General features: G+C 42.4%; 1 protein-coding gene across 2 annotated transcripts in view; it reads left to right on the top strand.

Moving 5' to 3' along the window:
- Nucleotides 1–282: 282 nt before the first annotated feature.
- The window catches only part of ELOVL7 (ELOVL fatty acid elongase 7), a 32,477-nt gene continuing 16,736 nt past the window's right edge, over nucleotides 283–16,023 (top strand). Inside the window, exon 1 of one of the 2 annotated variants that reach the window (XM_039567353.1) lies at nucleotides 283–442. The gene's annotated coding sequence lies outside the window, so the exon portion shown is untranslated. The remainder of the gene's footprint in view (nucleotides 443–16,023) is intronic. The other variant, XM_039567352.1, reaches the window with a different exon arrangement.

A 16,023-nucleotide genomic window follows, 5' to 3' on the forward strand; every position in this document is an offset into this window, starting at 1 on the left:
CGGGGCGGGGCGGGGCGGGGCGGGCGGTGCGGGCGGGGCGGGGCGGTGCGGGGCGGGGCGGGCGGAGCGGGGCGGAGCGGGGCGGTGCGGAGCGGGGGCGGTGCGGAGCGGGGCGGAGCGGGGCGGGGGCGGTGCGGAGCGGAGCGGAGCGGGGCGGTGCGGAGCGAGCGGAGCGGGGCGGTGAGGGGCGGGCGGTGCGGAGCGGGGCGGGGCGGAGCGGGGCGGGGCGGGGCGGAGCGGGGCGGAGCGGGGCGGCGCGGCCCGCCCCCTCCGCGCCCTCCCGCGGGCCGCGCGGTGCCGCCGCGCAGTTGCCGCCCAGCAGTGCGGGGACAGGTGCGGCTGCGTTGCTGCCGCGCGAGTGGAGCCGGCGGGGAGCGGCGAAACCGGAGCGCGGGCACCGCGGTGATCTGGGGAAGAGGAGCCTTCGGCGTCCTTCCGCAGGGTCTGTCCCGCGCTGGGGCGTGCAGGGCTGGGCGGGATGGGATGGGGCTCGGCTGCCTCCTGCCCCACCTTCCTTTCAGACTCCCTGGCTGCCCCCGCGTACCCCTTTGTCTGTTCCGCAAACCCCCGGCTGTGCCGCGCTTTCTTCCTCCCCACCTTCGTCCTCTGGCTGCACCTGCATCCCTGGTCCTTCTCCCTATCTGCACCCTTCTGTGCCATACTTCCAGACTCTCAGGCAGTGTCCTGTGGTGCTTCCTCCTCCAATCCCACTCAGTGTACTTCACCCTGCAGTACCTGACCTCCAAGCTTTCCGTCTGTGCGCTACACCGCACTTTGAATGTTCCCCTGAACCCTTTGACTGTGTCTGGAGCTAAGCAGTACTTGTTCCTCCAAACCCTCTGGGCTGTGCCCCACACCTCTCGGTGCCTGTCTCTCAAAGCCCTCTGGCTATGCATCACATGAACAGAGCTCACCTTCTTGTCGTGAAGAACAAGGTACATCGTGGTATGTGCATGGCCCCACTGCATCAGGGACCTTACTGTTTAAAAACGCTTTTTTTCCTCACACACCTTTCACTCCTGAAGAGTGGTCCCAGGCATCAAGAAACTGAGGTTTCTTTCTCTTCAAGGGTGAAGGTTGTACACAGTCAGGGAAGAGGTGTGGCCCATGTGCTTAAGATGGTAATATTAAAATGTAGGGCTGGAGGGGTGATGTCTAGCCAGGGGTTATCTGGCAAGTTGGAAGGGTGGCTGGCTGGCTTGCTGCCTTCTTCCTCTTTGGAGAGAGGTCACCTTTGCTGCCATGTGCGGCAGGGCCGTCCTTAAGGACTGGCCACATCGGCAGTGAGGCCACGAGCAGGTCAGTGAAAGCTTGGGGAGTTGAGGAGGCTACATTGGAGCAGTCTTCTAGACTTGTCCTTTGCAACTGTAGGTACATTGTTAAAGAATTGTAAGTTTGTGGATACTTAATTTGTAAATATTTTTTGAGTTGAAACTTTGGCTTGGGTCTTGGAGTGTTGTAACCAAGACAGAATAGTGTGATGCTTGAAAAGTCATAGTGAGGCTATAAACTAGGTCTTACTGATTTTTTTTTTTTTTTGGCTGGCATAGGAAATCAAGGTATGTTAATTAAAACTGTTCAGACAAACCAGAAAACTTAGAGTCATGTGTGGATACTCTCTTCCTTACTTCATTGTAATTCAGTTCTTCCCAGACTCATGTGTAGGTCTGTACTGAACATTGCCATGTGGGAGAAGTTTGAACAAGTTTTTCTGGTTGTTGGGAGCAGCCTGGGAACAGCATGCTGTCTGATTTATGCTGCTGCTCAACACTTGGGGTGCTGCCCGGGAAGCATTCAGGCTGCCTTGGAGCTGCCTCACGTAGAGGTAGAATCATGGTGTATTGACATGGCATTAGGCAGTGTGGATGTACCCTGAAAATACTTCCATGAGGAATGGGAGCACTTGTACTCACATGTTTGCCTGAAGAAAATGTACAAAGACCTAGGATTTGAAAACCTAGAGAGAGATAGGCTTAAATTGAGGCATTGGAACAGGTTGCCCAGAGAAGCTATGGATGCCCCATCACCGGATGAAGGTCTGAGCAGCCTGGTCTAGTGAAAGATGTCCCTGCCCATGACAGGGGGTTGGAACTTAAGGATCTTTAAGGTCCTTTCCAAACCAGGCCATTCTATGACTCCATGAAATTCTTCCTAGGCAGCACTGCTGTTGAAAATGAGGGGAATAATGCAACTTTATGGTATTTCAATATAACGTGTGATCTTTCTATTAAGTATTTATTGGTAGAGCAAGACAGGTTCTGGTACAGGAAGCAATATTCATGGAATGTGCTGGGAAAGATGCCATAGCATTAGTCAAGTAATATATGCCAAATAGGATTTAACTAGTTATGAAGCTCCCCTAATACTGTGAAATACCTATCAACTAGTTGCATACCAGTCAGGGACATTCTGTATCCTGACATGACGGCTTTTGCCTCACTGTGCCCTTCCCAGCTTTGTTTCTCTCTGCTGCAGTGAACAGAGAGTCTTTTTTTTCCCCTACTGTGGACTTCTGCTCTTCCTCTGGTTTAATGCTTGTCTTATCTCTCCCTCTGGCCTTCCCCTATCTGGTTGCCTAACACACAGATTTATGGAGGTGTGGGCAGATGCAGAGCAAGGCAGAGGCACAAGCAGTGGGATGGGCATGGGAGGTATGTGTGGGGTGAGGGAAGTGGGAGGACATCACCTCTGTGCCATGTTCAAGGGCAGGGGGTGGAAGGGAGCCAGGATCCCCTTCTGGATCTTCATTAGCTGCTTATGAAATCATGTTTGTCATATTCTGGATCTAACTTGGCAGATGTGGCATCCCTCCCTGCCTGATGACTCTGCCTCAGCATGGCTGTCAGAGGCTGGTGCCCCGTAATTTTCCTGGTGAAGGCTGGTGTGAGCTCCCTCGTCTGCCCCAGCTGAAATAAGATGGTTTAGCTGTCAATTATGGGTTAAGACCAACTGCTTTGTTTTGTCTGAAGTGGATCAAGGATGACTTGTAAAATACAGATAGTAGAACTGTAGTATACAGGCAAATATGGATAGATGGGATGTTGTCATCTTCAGTGGCACAGCATACTTCATACAAGTAATATTACAGCCCAACATTCGTATTCACTTCAGGGTAATGGATGTCTGAAACTTTAAGATGCTTCTCAAAGCCTGGGTAGCTGAAAAGGAAGAAATACTTGTTCCCCTCACTATTCCTCTGTCCCTCTTCACTGTTCTGCTTGTCTTTCCTGAAGTTTCAGCATGTGGCACACACAGAGGGAATGTTTTTATCAGTTTCTCGTTGCTTTATTAAATTAAAGAAATGGCAGACTTGATTATGTTTTTCTCTACTGCAATTTATAGATTGTTAACTTTGAACAGCAGTTTTGGTAGGCCTGAGTACTTAAAAGGAGGTTGGTCTGTGCTTGAAGCTGAGTGGTTACTCTGCGTTGTTGCACAGCGCTAGGGAGCAAGTCCCATGTGCTTGCCCAGGGACCTCACCCAGAACAAAGGCTCAGTGCTGCATGTAAAGGGAAAATGTGGCCTAAATGGTGAAAACTAAACCTTCTACTCCTCAAAAATATGACATTATTAAAACAAAAGAAAAGAATTAACAAAACAACTAGCTAATTTTGTAAAGCTGATTGTACTTTTTTCTTAAACAGTTCCTTTTAAAGGGTACCTCTAAAATTAGAGGGTCATGCAGTAGTTTTAGTGCCTGTTGTCACATTTCCAATTTGCCAAAAGCTTTGCAAAATTGCCAGTGATGTAACCGTTAAGATTTTTTTTCTATGTGTATGATAGTTGAAATCCAAAAAGTAAAAAATTAAATACGTAAGTTTACACTGATAAGAGACACCAGAATAACTCAGGTGTCTCTTATCTTTACTTGTCTTTGGTTTCAGTGTTTAATGCTGACCATTGACACGGAAATACTGCATAGTTTGGTTTGGGGGGGCACGGGACTGGTTTTTTGTTGGTCTATTTTTACAGAATTCACAAAGTAAAATGCTTTCAATGTGTCTGTCAATATTTGTCTTTTTTTCTTTTTTCTTCTGCATGTACTTTGTTATTTTTGTTCTGTCTGCTTACGATGGCTACACACAGCAATTTATCACTGAAGATGTTGACTAGAAAACACCTGTAAGTAGTATGTGAATGGAGTAATGTGAGATGAATACACAGCTTAGAGAAGCAGAGATTTAAGTGTCTTTAAGGGTTATCTTGGTTCGTGATGAGAGTCTGAGGAATTGAATTTCAGTAGCATTTCATTTCAAAATCCTGAGGTAGCACACAAATCTCTTAAAAACTACTTGTAAAGCCTATCCAGCCCAAAGCAAACTCTGGCTTCCACCTGCAGAGAGGCACAGATGTCACAAGGAGGACAAATATAGGTGTCAGTAAACTCTATGAATCATCTTATTTGCTAGGAGCAATGATATTCACATTGGCCCTTTTAACTGTGCTAGGGTAAAACAGCAAACATCAACCCTTATCTCCACTCCACTTGTGATACCTACTTAGGCTGATGTAGTTTCATCAACATTTCTATTATTCCACATTCTTTCCTTTGCATGTGCTTTCTGTGTTACTTTTCTTTTGTGCTGAAGTATTTCTTGGTGAAAGCTGGTGCTAAGAAGCACTGAGGAACTGGATTTAAAAATGCCCTTTTTTTTCCTGTGAGGCTTGCTCTCCAGCCCTCGGTCTGTTTCCCAATCTATTTTATTATGCAGCCAGAAAAATGGTAGCTCCAGCAGAAGTCAAGGGTGACATAGGAGCAGGTATGAGTAATGGGGAGAGAGGTTGATTAAAATTACACTGCTACTATTAAAAGTGCTCTTATAATTGCAAACTTACCCTGTAAACAGCCAGACTTGCTCTGCTTGAGCAGGCTGTGCTCTAGAGTAGCTGCTTGTAGCAGCTTTATGAATTCATACATGCTGCCTGCCTGTGTTTAATTGTACTGTGAATTCTTTGTAGTTTGGATTATGTTTTATGTTGATATGGACCTTGCACATTGGGCTCTGTGCCTGGAGCCTCTATTCAAAGACTTTTTTTTTTAAAAGCAATGCCTCACTGAATGTATATGAATATGAGCATAACTTTGTCTAGTGCACTGCAAAACCCTGTGCAAAGAAATAGGATGTACTGTGCAAAAAGCTGCTAAGTTTCAACAGGCATCTCATGGGCTGGAATTCAAGAGAATGCTCCTATCCCAGTGACAGCATTCAGGGTTTATGGCTATGCCTGAGATAAAAATATAGCTTACTCTATTCCTTTTATTCTTTGTTTTCTAACAAAAGAAGGGGACGACTCTTGCTGGAGTCTGACTCACAAAGATCAGTTTGTTGATTTGGAAATAATTTGCATTGTATCATCAGTCCTGAAATGACTTAAAGCAAAGTCACAAAAACCTGATTCAGTGGTCCTCTGTGTGCTTTTAGAGTATGGGAATTGTTCATATTGGTAGTGTGTTCTTTCTTTCAGGAAAGTTAGTTGAGATGGCAAGTAGATATTTTTTTGTTGTTTTTGCCTGATTTGTTAGGAAGTGAAGTGCAAAATTTTTTTGTATTGTTTTTCATGAAAAGATACTGGCTGAAGCCCTAAGATTATCAGGGTTGTTAGTCAGATGTGCTCATTTATTCTGTTAAGTAAATAGTGCAGTATTTGTTTACCATGTGGCATTATGAATAGATGGGGATGGGCACATGGAAATGTATGCAGTCAGTTCAGAGAAGAAGTAGCAGGCAAAGTTTCCTTTTGTATAGGTGAAAATTATTTAGATTCAGGTATATTGCAAGAGAATAGTATATTTTACAGTTTTTGCATGAGCATCCAGAACAATGCCTTTTGTGTTTGTTTAGGGGTACAATTGGAAAAATCTGGATTAAATGCATTCTTTTTCACTTTTGTAGTCAGAGTTCTAGCTTGTTTGTTCAGTGCTGAAGAAAAAAATTTGCTTTTTAGTCTTTAACTGTATAGAAAGGGTTGAACAACCTCAATGAAATTATTTTAATTCACTTTGGAATTCCCCTGTCCCCCTTTGTCTCTTGTGAATGAGAATTGTAGAATATACAGTCTACCAAAGCCAAGAGGATAATGAAGTAAACTCAAGTGTTTACTGTCAACTTTGAAACTAAACCTTTCGTAAAACTACTTGTAAGCTGCAGTTCTCAAAAGCCTTTTTACAATCACTTGCATTGTTTCTGCTGTATTGACAGCATTGTTTCTATAGCACCTGTTGTTCTGTAACAAGACAGGTTGTTAAGGAGTTTGCGTAAGTTTGTTTTTACATGAAAAAGGAATAAAACTAGACAAGGCTGTAAATAGCCTCATGCCATAGCTGAGATGTTCAGGAAGTTCACTCAGTTTAACTTCTAACTAGGAACGTGGTGGATTTTAGAAAGAGAGGAGGGAATGTAGAATACAGGTGCTGTTAGAGTACTCTGCTTCTCTTCAACTAGTCCTTTAATGACTGCTTGAAATCTTATGGGGTGAATTATTGTCCATCTGAATTTCAGATTATCCTGAAACTGCTTTTCATAAACTGAAGTGATCCACTTGATCAATTACGGAAGCTTATCAGAAAGTTGAGGAGAAAATGTTCCTGAATATGGACTGGACCATGCTGAGTTCTGGTTTGCTCTGGAGTTTTTCCCAGTTTTGAAATGAGGTTGCTACTTTATTTTAAAACTGAGCATCTCATATACCCCGTTTGAACTACATTTAAAAGTATGGAACGGAAAATTGCCTCTGGAGGTGTGGAAATTGTGCAATCTGGTATTCTTGCTTTTATCCTGTAGAGACTTTACAGGTATTGTTGCAAAGTGTGATATTTCATCAGTTGCTTTCATCCAGGTGCTGAAGCATCAGACAAAACTTGATTGAATCTAGAAAGACACTTGTGATAAGTGAGGGAGTCACTTTTACAGACTGTGAAATTATATGACCTTGGCTCATTCTCTGAGATGACTGCAGTGGGAAGAGATCCAGTCTTCCTTTCCAGTCAGTGGGATAGCATCATGCTTTTAGGATATGGTCAGCTGGATGAACTTGCACCTGAATAATGTATATATAAGACAAAGAATGGGGTGAAAGCAAAGTCTTTGGTTTAAATGTAAGCCACAGAGTCATCCTGAAGTGAGGCAGAAGAAAAACCACTGTGCTTGGAAACGTTTCCATGATGAGGGCCGGGGTGTTGCTTTAGGTTCAGAAAGGGGCATGTGGCCTGATAGTTTTGCATATTAACTGGAATATTGAACCAGCACACAACACTTTGGTTTTTCTTACAGTTTTGCTGTGTTAACTGGTAGAAGACATGCCCCTTTTTCTCTGGGGACTGAGAACTCCATACAAAGAGTGAACCAAACACACCTCTTCTGCAAGACATTGAAACCTCTATGTCAAAAATGCTAAGATTTTTTTGATAACTTAAATGCATAGCTATACATAATTCTAATTTTCTTTTTTATTGGAGACAGTCCAGTTTTCTTCTTTTTTACTGTTGTGGCATGCTGAGTAGACTATTAGACACTTGTCTGTTTCTAGTATACTGGTGTTTTACAGGAACATTAGTATTAGGCTGAGTACTCTGCTGCTTGCCAAGCTTCTTCGTTGGAAGTATTATTGTCTCCTGTGTTATTCTGATGTTGCACATCCATTGCCTAATGCACTTTGTTGATGGGATCTCTCTTTTTTTTTTTTTTTTTTGAGCTATTTATATTTGGCAATCTTTCAGGATCAAAAAGAGGGAAAAGAAAAAGTGCAGTTGACTTGGCCAGACATAGCTGGTTCATCCCTACATGCTGTTTTAAACTGCAGAGATGTCTTGTGGTCCTGGGTGGTCTCCCAAATGCTTGGAAAGATGGTACCAACTCCATTCTACTGTGATAGTGGAAAATATTGATAGAAGATGAAAAATCCTTACAACATACCTGTGACTAAACCTGTGCGTGGATGTGTTGTTTGATTCTGCTTCTCTGTGAAGTTACCATTTGGTGTTCTAAGCTGATTTAAAAAAACTCTGCTGTCACAAACTCATGGCCTGCATGATGCTACTTTTTATGCTGTTCTTGAACTTCCAGAAAGTGCAACATAATCAAGACTTTTAGAAATCCCTATTAGCAAAGGAACTAAGGTCTAGATAGCTAGATCTGGAGGAGAAGTATGCCTTCACAGCTGTGTATTGTTATTAATGTATCTTTGCCCATAATATCAACCCCTATTTTGCATTTTGTTCTGCAAACTCCTGCCAACTGATTTCTTGGAATTTGAATGAAAAACTGATACATTTTTAAAGTTGGATTTTTATAACAAGATCTGGTTTAAAAAATCTTGTGAGCCGCTTTTGCTGATCAAGACAGTTAATGTTTTTAGGTGATAGATAGTTTTGTTTTCATTTAAGCTGTTGAGGCTAGGCTGTCTTCTGACTACTGTCCATGCAACATTGTGTTGCCCACGCAACCTTTTTCTTTAGTCTCCAAAGGCCTTTGACTGCTCCGGGTCACCATGTCTGGATGTTTCCTCGCCCTAATTCTTGTAGGCAACCATGAATATTCCTATTCCATACTGTTTGTTGAGTTCTGACCTCCAAGTCTGTTGCAAGAACCCTTTGAAAGTCCGACATGTCCACAGTCCTTAGAAGGGTATCTGCATAGCAAGTGGAAAAGAGTATTTTTAGAACTGCCGCTAGCACTGTGTGAAAGCAAAGGTGCTCCCATTCTTGTGTGCTCCCATTCTTGTGTGCTCCCCGTGTGCCCAAGCTGTCAGACTGGATCTGCCTCTAGCAGGTGAGTGATCTCAAAAGGAAGAGGTGCTGGGGAAAGTTATCACACAAGTTGTGTAAACAGCATGCAAGATGGCTTGAGTGGTACCCAAAAGCTTACTCAAATTTCGAGCAGACTCAAATGGGGGCTTATAATGTACTAATTTCCATGCATTTGTCTCTGGATTCAACATATAAGCACAATGCAAGTGGCTTTGACTTCAGGATGAGCCTGCGGGGTCATTTCCTCCAGCTGTCCCTAAACTTCAGATCCCTCTTTGCTGTCCATTTCCATTCTCCACCCCTTTGTGATTCCTCCACTGAGCACAGAGTACAATAGAAACATCTGCCTTTTCTACCTCACCTCCATTTCAGAAACTGTTTTTCACTTCCACAGTAACTTCGGTCAAGTGTAAACTAATTACTTCTTTTTTTTAAAAAAAAAATTTTTCTTTTTTTTTTTAAGTGGAGATCTTTGGGATACAGAAATAAAAAATGGAGTGCCAGGAGAAATTGGTTTTACTGCTCTATTTAGTTGTTCTGGCTGAGAGGCCTGAGTCTCCAGACAACGGTATAATGTGCCTTCATGAGTTGCCTGATGCTAACACTCATGAGTGTGTTTCATAGTGATTAACCAGACCTTCCATCATGCTGAAGAATGTTAATTTACACAACAACAACCTAAGTCCTGTATACCTCCCTGAATATCCCTCAGTGATTTGAAACTTCCAGCTGCAGCTGTATAAATTACCAGCTCTGGACTGGAAAGATTTAGGATGTGGCAGTATAGTTGCTTCCTGGAGTGCTCCAGAAAGTACACGTGCCAAGACTGGACTTGGGAGCAGCAGCTTTTGTAATGATACTGTCAGCATGCCTTCTTGGGTAGGAGGAGTGTTCTGAGACTTTAGTTTAAAAAGCACTTAGCACATGTCCTTTAAAGTGGCTTTTGTCACCCTAAAGTTCTGTCGTTGCATGTCACTGTGCAGCTGCTGCCCGTGTCACACTTCCCAAAGTTCCCGTTGCGCTGTGTGGGTCACTGCCAAAGGTGCCAGCACAGCTGGTTCCTGCTCTCTGGGAAGAGCCTCCCAGGGAGGGTGCAGTTGCTGATGTTTACAGTGCTCAGCAGCATGTCCACTATGCCGCATGGTAGCCTAAAAAGAGAGGGGGGAGGGAAGGGAGGGTGTCAGTTCTAGGTCAGCTGCCTTTAAAATTTATGCCTGCCTACTGCAATGCAAGCAAAATAGGAGCAGAAGGAATGCATTCTTTTGCTGCCTAGGATATCGGCCCAGGACCCAGAGGGTGGGTAGGTTGAGCAAGTGCAAGGCAGCAGGAAACAATGGTAAAGCAAATTAGCTCACGTCAGCATGGGAGAGTGGTGTGGGAGCAGTTCAACTATTGTCAATTGCTGCGTTAAGGGTGAACAAAATAGGATGTTGCAACTCTGCACGGGTGTTATCAGTGTTACTAATATTCTGAACCTAGCAAGGTTAGAGCTGGTGCAATAAAAATTCCATAAAATGGCATTGATTTTGCAATGTTGTTTTGCCATGGCAACTACAGTGACAAGAGCTGAGTGTATGCTATACACAAGATGTAACCGTGGAAAAACACCTCTTCCTTTGATAATTATGAATATTTTTCACTTTACTTGCTTACCTCTTCTTTCTTAAGGTGAACACCTTTCTAAGGTGTTCTTAAGGTAATTATTTACACTTTTTTCCCACCTCCTCTTCCTATAAAACTCCTTTCTGATGTATTTTCATGTTACAAAGACAGCCCCATCTACCTGTCTTTGTCTACTGCAGGTGAAAATTATGGTCTAATTTATCTTTTTTTTTTGAGTGATGAATAGCAACGGGTACATTGCCATTGATTACTTGGTTACGACGTCTTCAGAAATAAAAAGTCTTGTCTGGTTTTTTTCCATTGTTATTGGCTAGATTAGCAAGGTGCTACCTATGTAACAAGTCCTGTTCCCCTTTATTTTAAGGAGTCTCCTCTGGAAGTTGAAGTCTAGCTCTGCATTTCTGTTTCTGTTTAGCTTCCATGGAGTGACCCCCACCATGACTATTTAATGACAATTTATGTTGTTTTTCTACTAAGAGATGGGTAAACACAAACCAAGTCCTTGGTAGCAAACTGCTTTTATTGTGATTAATTCAGTGTATGAGATTGTCATATTCAGTTAACTCGTATGCATTAACTCTTAACTGCAAATTAGGATAGACGATATGGTGGAGCCAACTCAGTGACTCAGCTTGCTGCTAAAGGCAGGGGACAGTCTCAGACATTAGACATCTTTGATCCCTTTCACTCAAAGTATTTAGTTGGCACTTGCACTCCCTGTCTCTTTTTAGAGCTTACCTATAAACTGAGTATTAAAAATAATGTCCTTCCTAAAAAACCCAGTCTGTGTTATCTTTGCAGTGCAGGTAAATAGCAGTCCTTACCCCTCTAGTTCAGTACAGAGCTCTATATTCTGCTTTGCTTGGTTACTAATGATGTGTATACACTTCACAAACACTACAGCTGTAAATAATTCTTACATATCCTTATCAGAACTGTCTCTACCATAGCTGTTTTTAGAGGAAAAACAAACAGAATGGGTAAAAGCTCTGTGTGTTTTGAAGACGTTGGCTTATAGATGAACGAGCAGGGAGCACAAGGGGGTATAAGTTAGCACGATTGTGCAGCATGGCTGAAAATACTACATTGTGTTACTACTTTCTAGCCCCTAGTTCTTGTTTTGTTTAAAGTGTCCCAAAGCTTAGTCGATCTGGTCTTTAAGGAAAATCTGAAATGCTGAAAAAAGTTTTCTAGTTGCATAATAAGGTAAGGAGGAAAAAGGAGAGTCTAAATCCTTTGGGGAAGGAGGGTATTAACCTGGGTTGGATATGGCCCAATTACTGAATCAATGCTTTACCAAAGGCCTTTGATAAGGGATGATACACCATTATCTAATGGAAGTGAGATTGCATTAACAACCTGATGTTGACTTCTAAGTGAAAGTTGTCATGCTATATGTGTCACAGGTGTCACTGTGTAAGCAGGTCTAGGTGACATTGTGAGTTGGTGTCACTCAGCTGGAATCAAACTTAAAGGAGCCAAGTGTAAGTTGTGCACTGGGGCACCAAGGAGAAGAGCTTCTGTTCTCAGCTGTGTGATGAGCCACTCACTGCAGCAGAGGAGCAGGTAGGTGAGACTTGTTGGCTGAAGGATGGGTGACATTTAAATGCTCAATAAAGATCTTTTGTTAAAGGCAGGGGAGCACTGAAAACAAGTTAAAAATCTTAGAAACTTTTCCCCTTCTAATGTTTTTGATTTTCTCTAAAACATTGGAAGTATGGGGAGAGAAAATTGGTGAAGATACGCTGATGTCCATAGTGCTCACTTCCTAAGTGAAACTGAGAACTTTTTCAGGGACGTGCCCAGAGTCTCATACTTGATTTAAACTTGCTTCAGACTTGTAAAGAAGCTTCCTTCCAGGCTATGATTGCAGGGACTATTTAGACTTGGTAAGTCTTTCTGTGTGATTGGGAGATTAGTCCCTAGGATCATTTCACATGCATCCCTGCAACCTCAGGTGATATATTTAAGATATTTAAGATACTGGTGATGACAGGTCTTTTCCTGCCTTACTGTAGTACAGTGTAATTTTTGTGGCTTCACATCTAATCTTGTTGAGTGTCCCTTGTGGTTTGTGATGGACAGAGTGATGACTTGTTGAGGCGGAGCATGTGAAGTTCTTGACTAGGGATCTAGTACAGGATTGTCTGTGAGTAGGCGGGAGACTGGATGATGATGTGGCCTCCCTACATGACTTCATTATCAGCTTAAAGGGATCTATGACAGGGCTGTTATTCCCACTTTTCTTATTTCCTGTGGCATGCCAGTTTGTGAGTCTTAAATGTTTTCTTTGCACAGGCCAGTTCAGCATTTCAAGTCGCAGTTGACTGAGAAATAATAATTTTTTTATTTCTCAAAGCGTAAGCTTTCATTTGGGTTGGTGAGGTGCTGTGGCTTATTCTGCAGCTGCCCGGAGCAGACCCATTAGCAGTGATGCTGTGGGACTGGACTGCACACGGGGCCTTCCTCAGTCAGACACTGGGGATTGATCCAGTGTATGTGATCAGTGTATGTGATGTAATTCTGGCTGGGAGCTGGGTACAAAACAGGGCTGTACTCCTGAAATAGTTCCCATAAGGGGGATTTTCCATGCCTGCTGTTGGTGTTCAGCTTTGCTGTGAAGTCTTCAGTACCTGTTCTTTCAGTAATTTATAGAGAGGTGTGGAAGGAAATACAAACTGGTCTTTATTTTACCCAGCAGCAGAGTGGGAAATCCATTAGACAGAAAACCATTGTGAAGTGTGGTTGAAATTAAAGCTGTTTTCACTCATTCTGCTACCTAAAGTACTTCAGTCACATATGTGAATAACAGATTTGGTGCTAGTTTAAAAAGCAAAGGATTAAGTAAAGAGGTGCTATATAAAAAATTCAGTAAGGGCGACTGCACAAGATAAGTATTAGATCTCTTATTGAATAGTTCCAGTGAAGAATTTTATAAGTACATGTTCTAATAAAGTTTCTAAGCCTCAGTCATCTGTTTTTAGGATGCCCACTGTCATCTAGCAGAGGCAGTGTTTATAAGCAAAATGGAAAAAGCCATCTAATTCTAAGGAGCATGTAGCAAACTTGCATGTGAGATCAATCTCTCAAAAACTGGGCTGGATGGTTGAGAGAAGGCATAAAGAATGGAAAAGGTGACATGTGGAAGGTATCTTTCAGCTTTTTACCGGCTAGGCTAGTGGTTTATTGCCTTAGAAAGCCTCGAGCAGCCCAGAGAGGTAGCACGGGCAATCTGGCACTTTAGTAGCTCTAAAATCAGTACCTGAATCAGCTGCAAAGCAAATACCACCAGCAGAAGCAAAGAGGGAGAAATAGAGCTCCCTGCTCGCTCAATTTCCTCCAGTTAGAAGCTTTCAAAACAAACAGACAACAAGACGCTCACAGGAAGGAGAGCAGAGCCAGGAGAGGGCGGGGCCTCCCTCGATCGTCTCTTGTATCCGGAGAAGGGGAAAGGGGAGGACTGGGGGCGGACCCGGGGTGACCGGACAGTGAGACACTGCTGAAGAGTCTGAGTTACATTTGGTTTTGCCCACGCTTAGAACAAAGGGGTCCAGAGCACATGGCAGAGGCAAGTGTCTTTGGGAGGGGGAGGGGAAGCTCAGAACAGGCAGCAACAGTGACAGAAACTTCTCTCAGCAAAATCCATAACAACAGGTGACACCCAGCTAAAGTTTAAAACTTTGTTGCAGAATATGGGTGAGTAATCCGTGTAATATAATAGGCAGTTTGTAGCTGCTTGCCATGTGACATAAGGGAGTACTGTAGTTAAAAGAACTGCAATTATGTAACACACAGCCTTGGGAAATAGGAAGGGCAGAGCCAGTATTTCCCAGGTAAAGCTTAAGATAAAATCAGTGAGATGTCCTAATTTAATTACCTTCTGAACTTCAAGAGCAGAATTAACAACCGTATACAAAGTGATTCTGAAACATGAAAGTTTCATAATTGTGCCTGAATCTGTAAGCCAGTATTACTGCCATTTCTTAAGCTATAATTTTGAAATCAGACCTGCATGGGTCAATGCTTTCTGTAGGCTCTCCCACTCTTCCAGTGGGGTCTGCAGGGTGGACGATCCTCTAATCACAATTGTCTTACCAGGCCAGGCGTGATACTCCAGAACCTTTGATTTTAGGACCCATCCTGGGTAGAAATTAGACCACTGAAATCTGCACTGGGTTGTCATAATCTCCAGACATTTTCCGAAGCATCCCTGTAAAAGTATCTTGTCTGTCTTTTTAATAATTAGCTTTGTTCTCTAATGTAAATTTTTAATGTTAAGTGTTTTCACATTGAATTGAACATTGTTTTTTGGAGTGACAGAGCTTATATTAGATTGTTTCATTCTTGGGGTTTTTTTGGGTTTTTTGTGAAGTTCTTTTGTGTGTTTATTTTGTTTAGTAGCCATTAACATAAAACAATTGTTATAAAATTACTATTTAAAAGCAAATCTTGATATCTGTTTTATTATTTAAAAATATGTAGGGGGAATAAATGAGCATAAAGAATGACAAATATCTTTCATGTGGGTTAAACAAAGGAATGTGAGAAACTTCTTGTTCTCATTTAAAAATCAGGCATGTTTGAGGCATACCAGTAATTCTCATTACAAAAATCACTAATAGTTTTGTGAGCTAAGTGAACTTGAGCACTTCCAATAGCTTGTTTCCTTGCCACTTGTCATCATCAGACATTCTCATATGGTTTGCTGTAGTATTTGTGGCATTTTTGGTTGGTGTAAACAATCTTATCTGCGCTTGCCTCTCCAGTAAAGGTAATGGTCCAACTTGGAATTGGTTCTGCCAAGCTGTATGCCTTAACTCAGCTGCAAGTTAGTGGGCTCTTCCAGCTGTCTGCTGAGCTGCAGGGAGCCAGAGCACAGATTACTTTGCTCTTTTCCTCCTTTGCCTCACTTAAAGCTCCTTTTTTTATAGTGGTGGAGACACATTTGTTTAAAGATGTCTTCAGAAATTATGCTGCTACACTGACTTGAACTTAGGTGCACAGTATTTCCATTGACAAAAAGAAAAGTAGCACTTATTTCTTTTGAAGAGCTGAATATCTTGCATGTTTTTGAGGTGATTTTGACAGTTGTTTTCCAAATGCATGTGTTTTGAGAGGACTGCCTCTGTTATTTAGAACTTTTCAAGCTGGGCAGACTACTTACATGACTGCATTTTTGAGTTTATTTAAATTGTTTGCGATATGTCATTCAAAATAACCCAATTTTGAAAACGAGTGTGCTAGTGTTACCTAATTTTGAGAGAGTTTGCTACAAACTGGACAATTTATTGTGCATTTTAATGGCATTTTAAAATCTTGATAAGAGCAGAAAGGGGACGATTGGAAATAAAAGTGCTGGTGTACTGGTTCTGTAAGTACATTAGCAGGTAGGTAAACTGAATGTATGTTTTCCTGACTGAACTATGGCTCAACAAATGCTTAATGGGCTGATGAGCTTATAGTATGAAGAACTAAAACTGTGTATTTAACAAATGGCCTTCTGGCCGCAAGTCTTTGACCCTTCAGGTGAACTCTTTCCAATCACACATTTAGAAGATAATTTCTGTAGCCTACAAAACTGCCAAACCTTTTGGAAGATTGCATTATTGTCAAAGCATTGTCAGGTTACTTCTTAACAACACAGTTGTACTGTA

This window comes from Corvus cornix, chromosome Z (assembly GCF_000738735.6).
Source record: "Corvus cornix cornix isolate S_Up_H32 chromosome Z, ASM73873v5, whole genome shotgun sequence".
Lineage (NCBI taxonomy): Eukaryota > Metazoa > Chordata > Aves > Passeriformes > Corvidae > Corvus > Corvus cornix.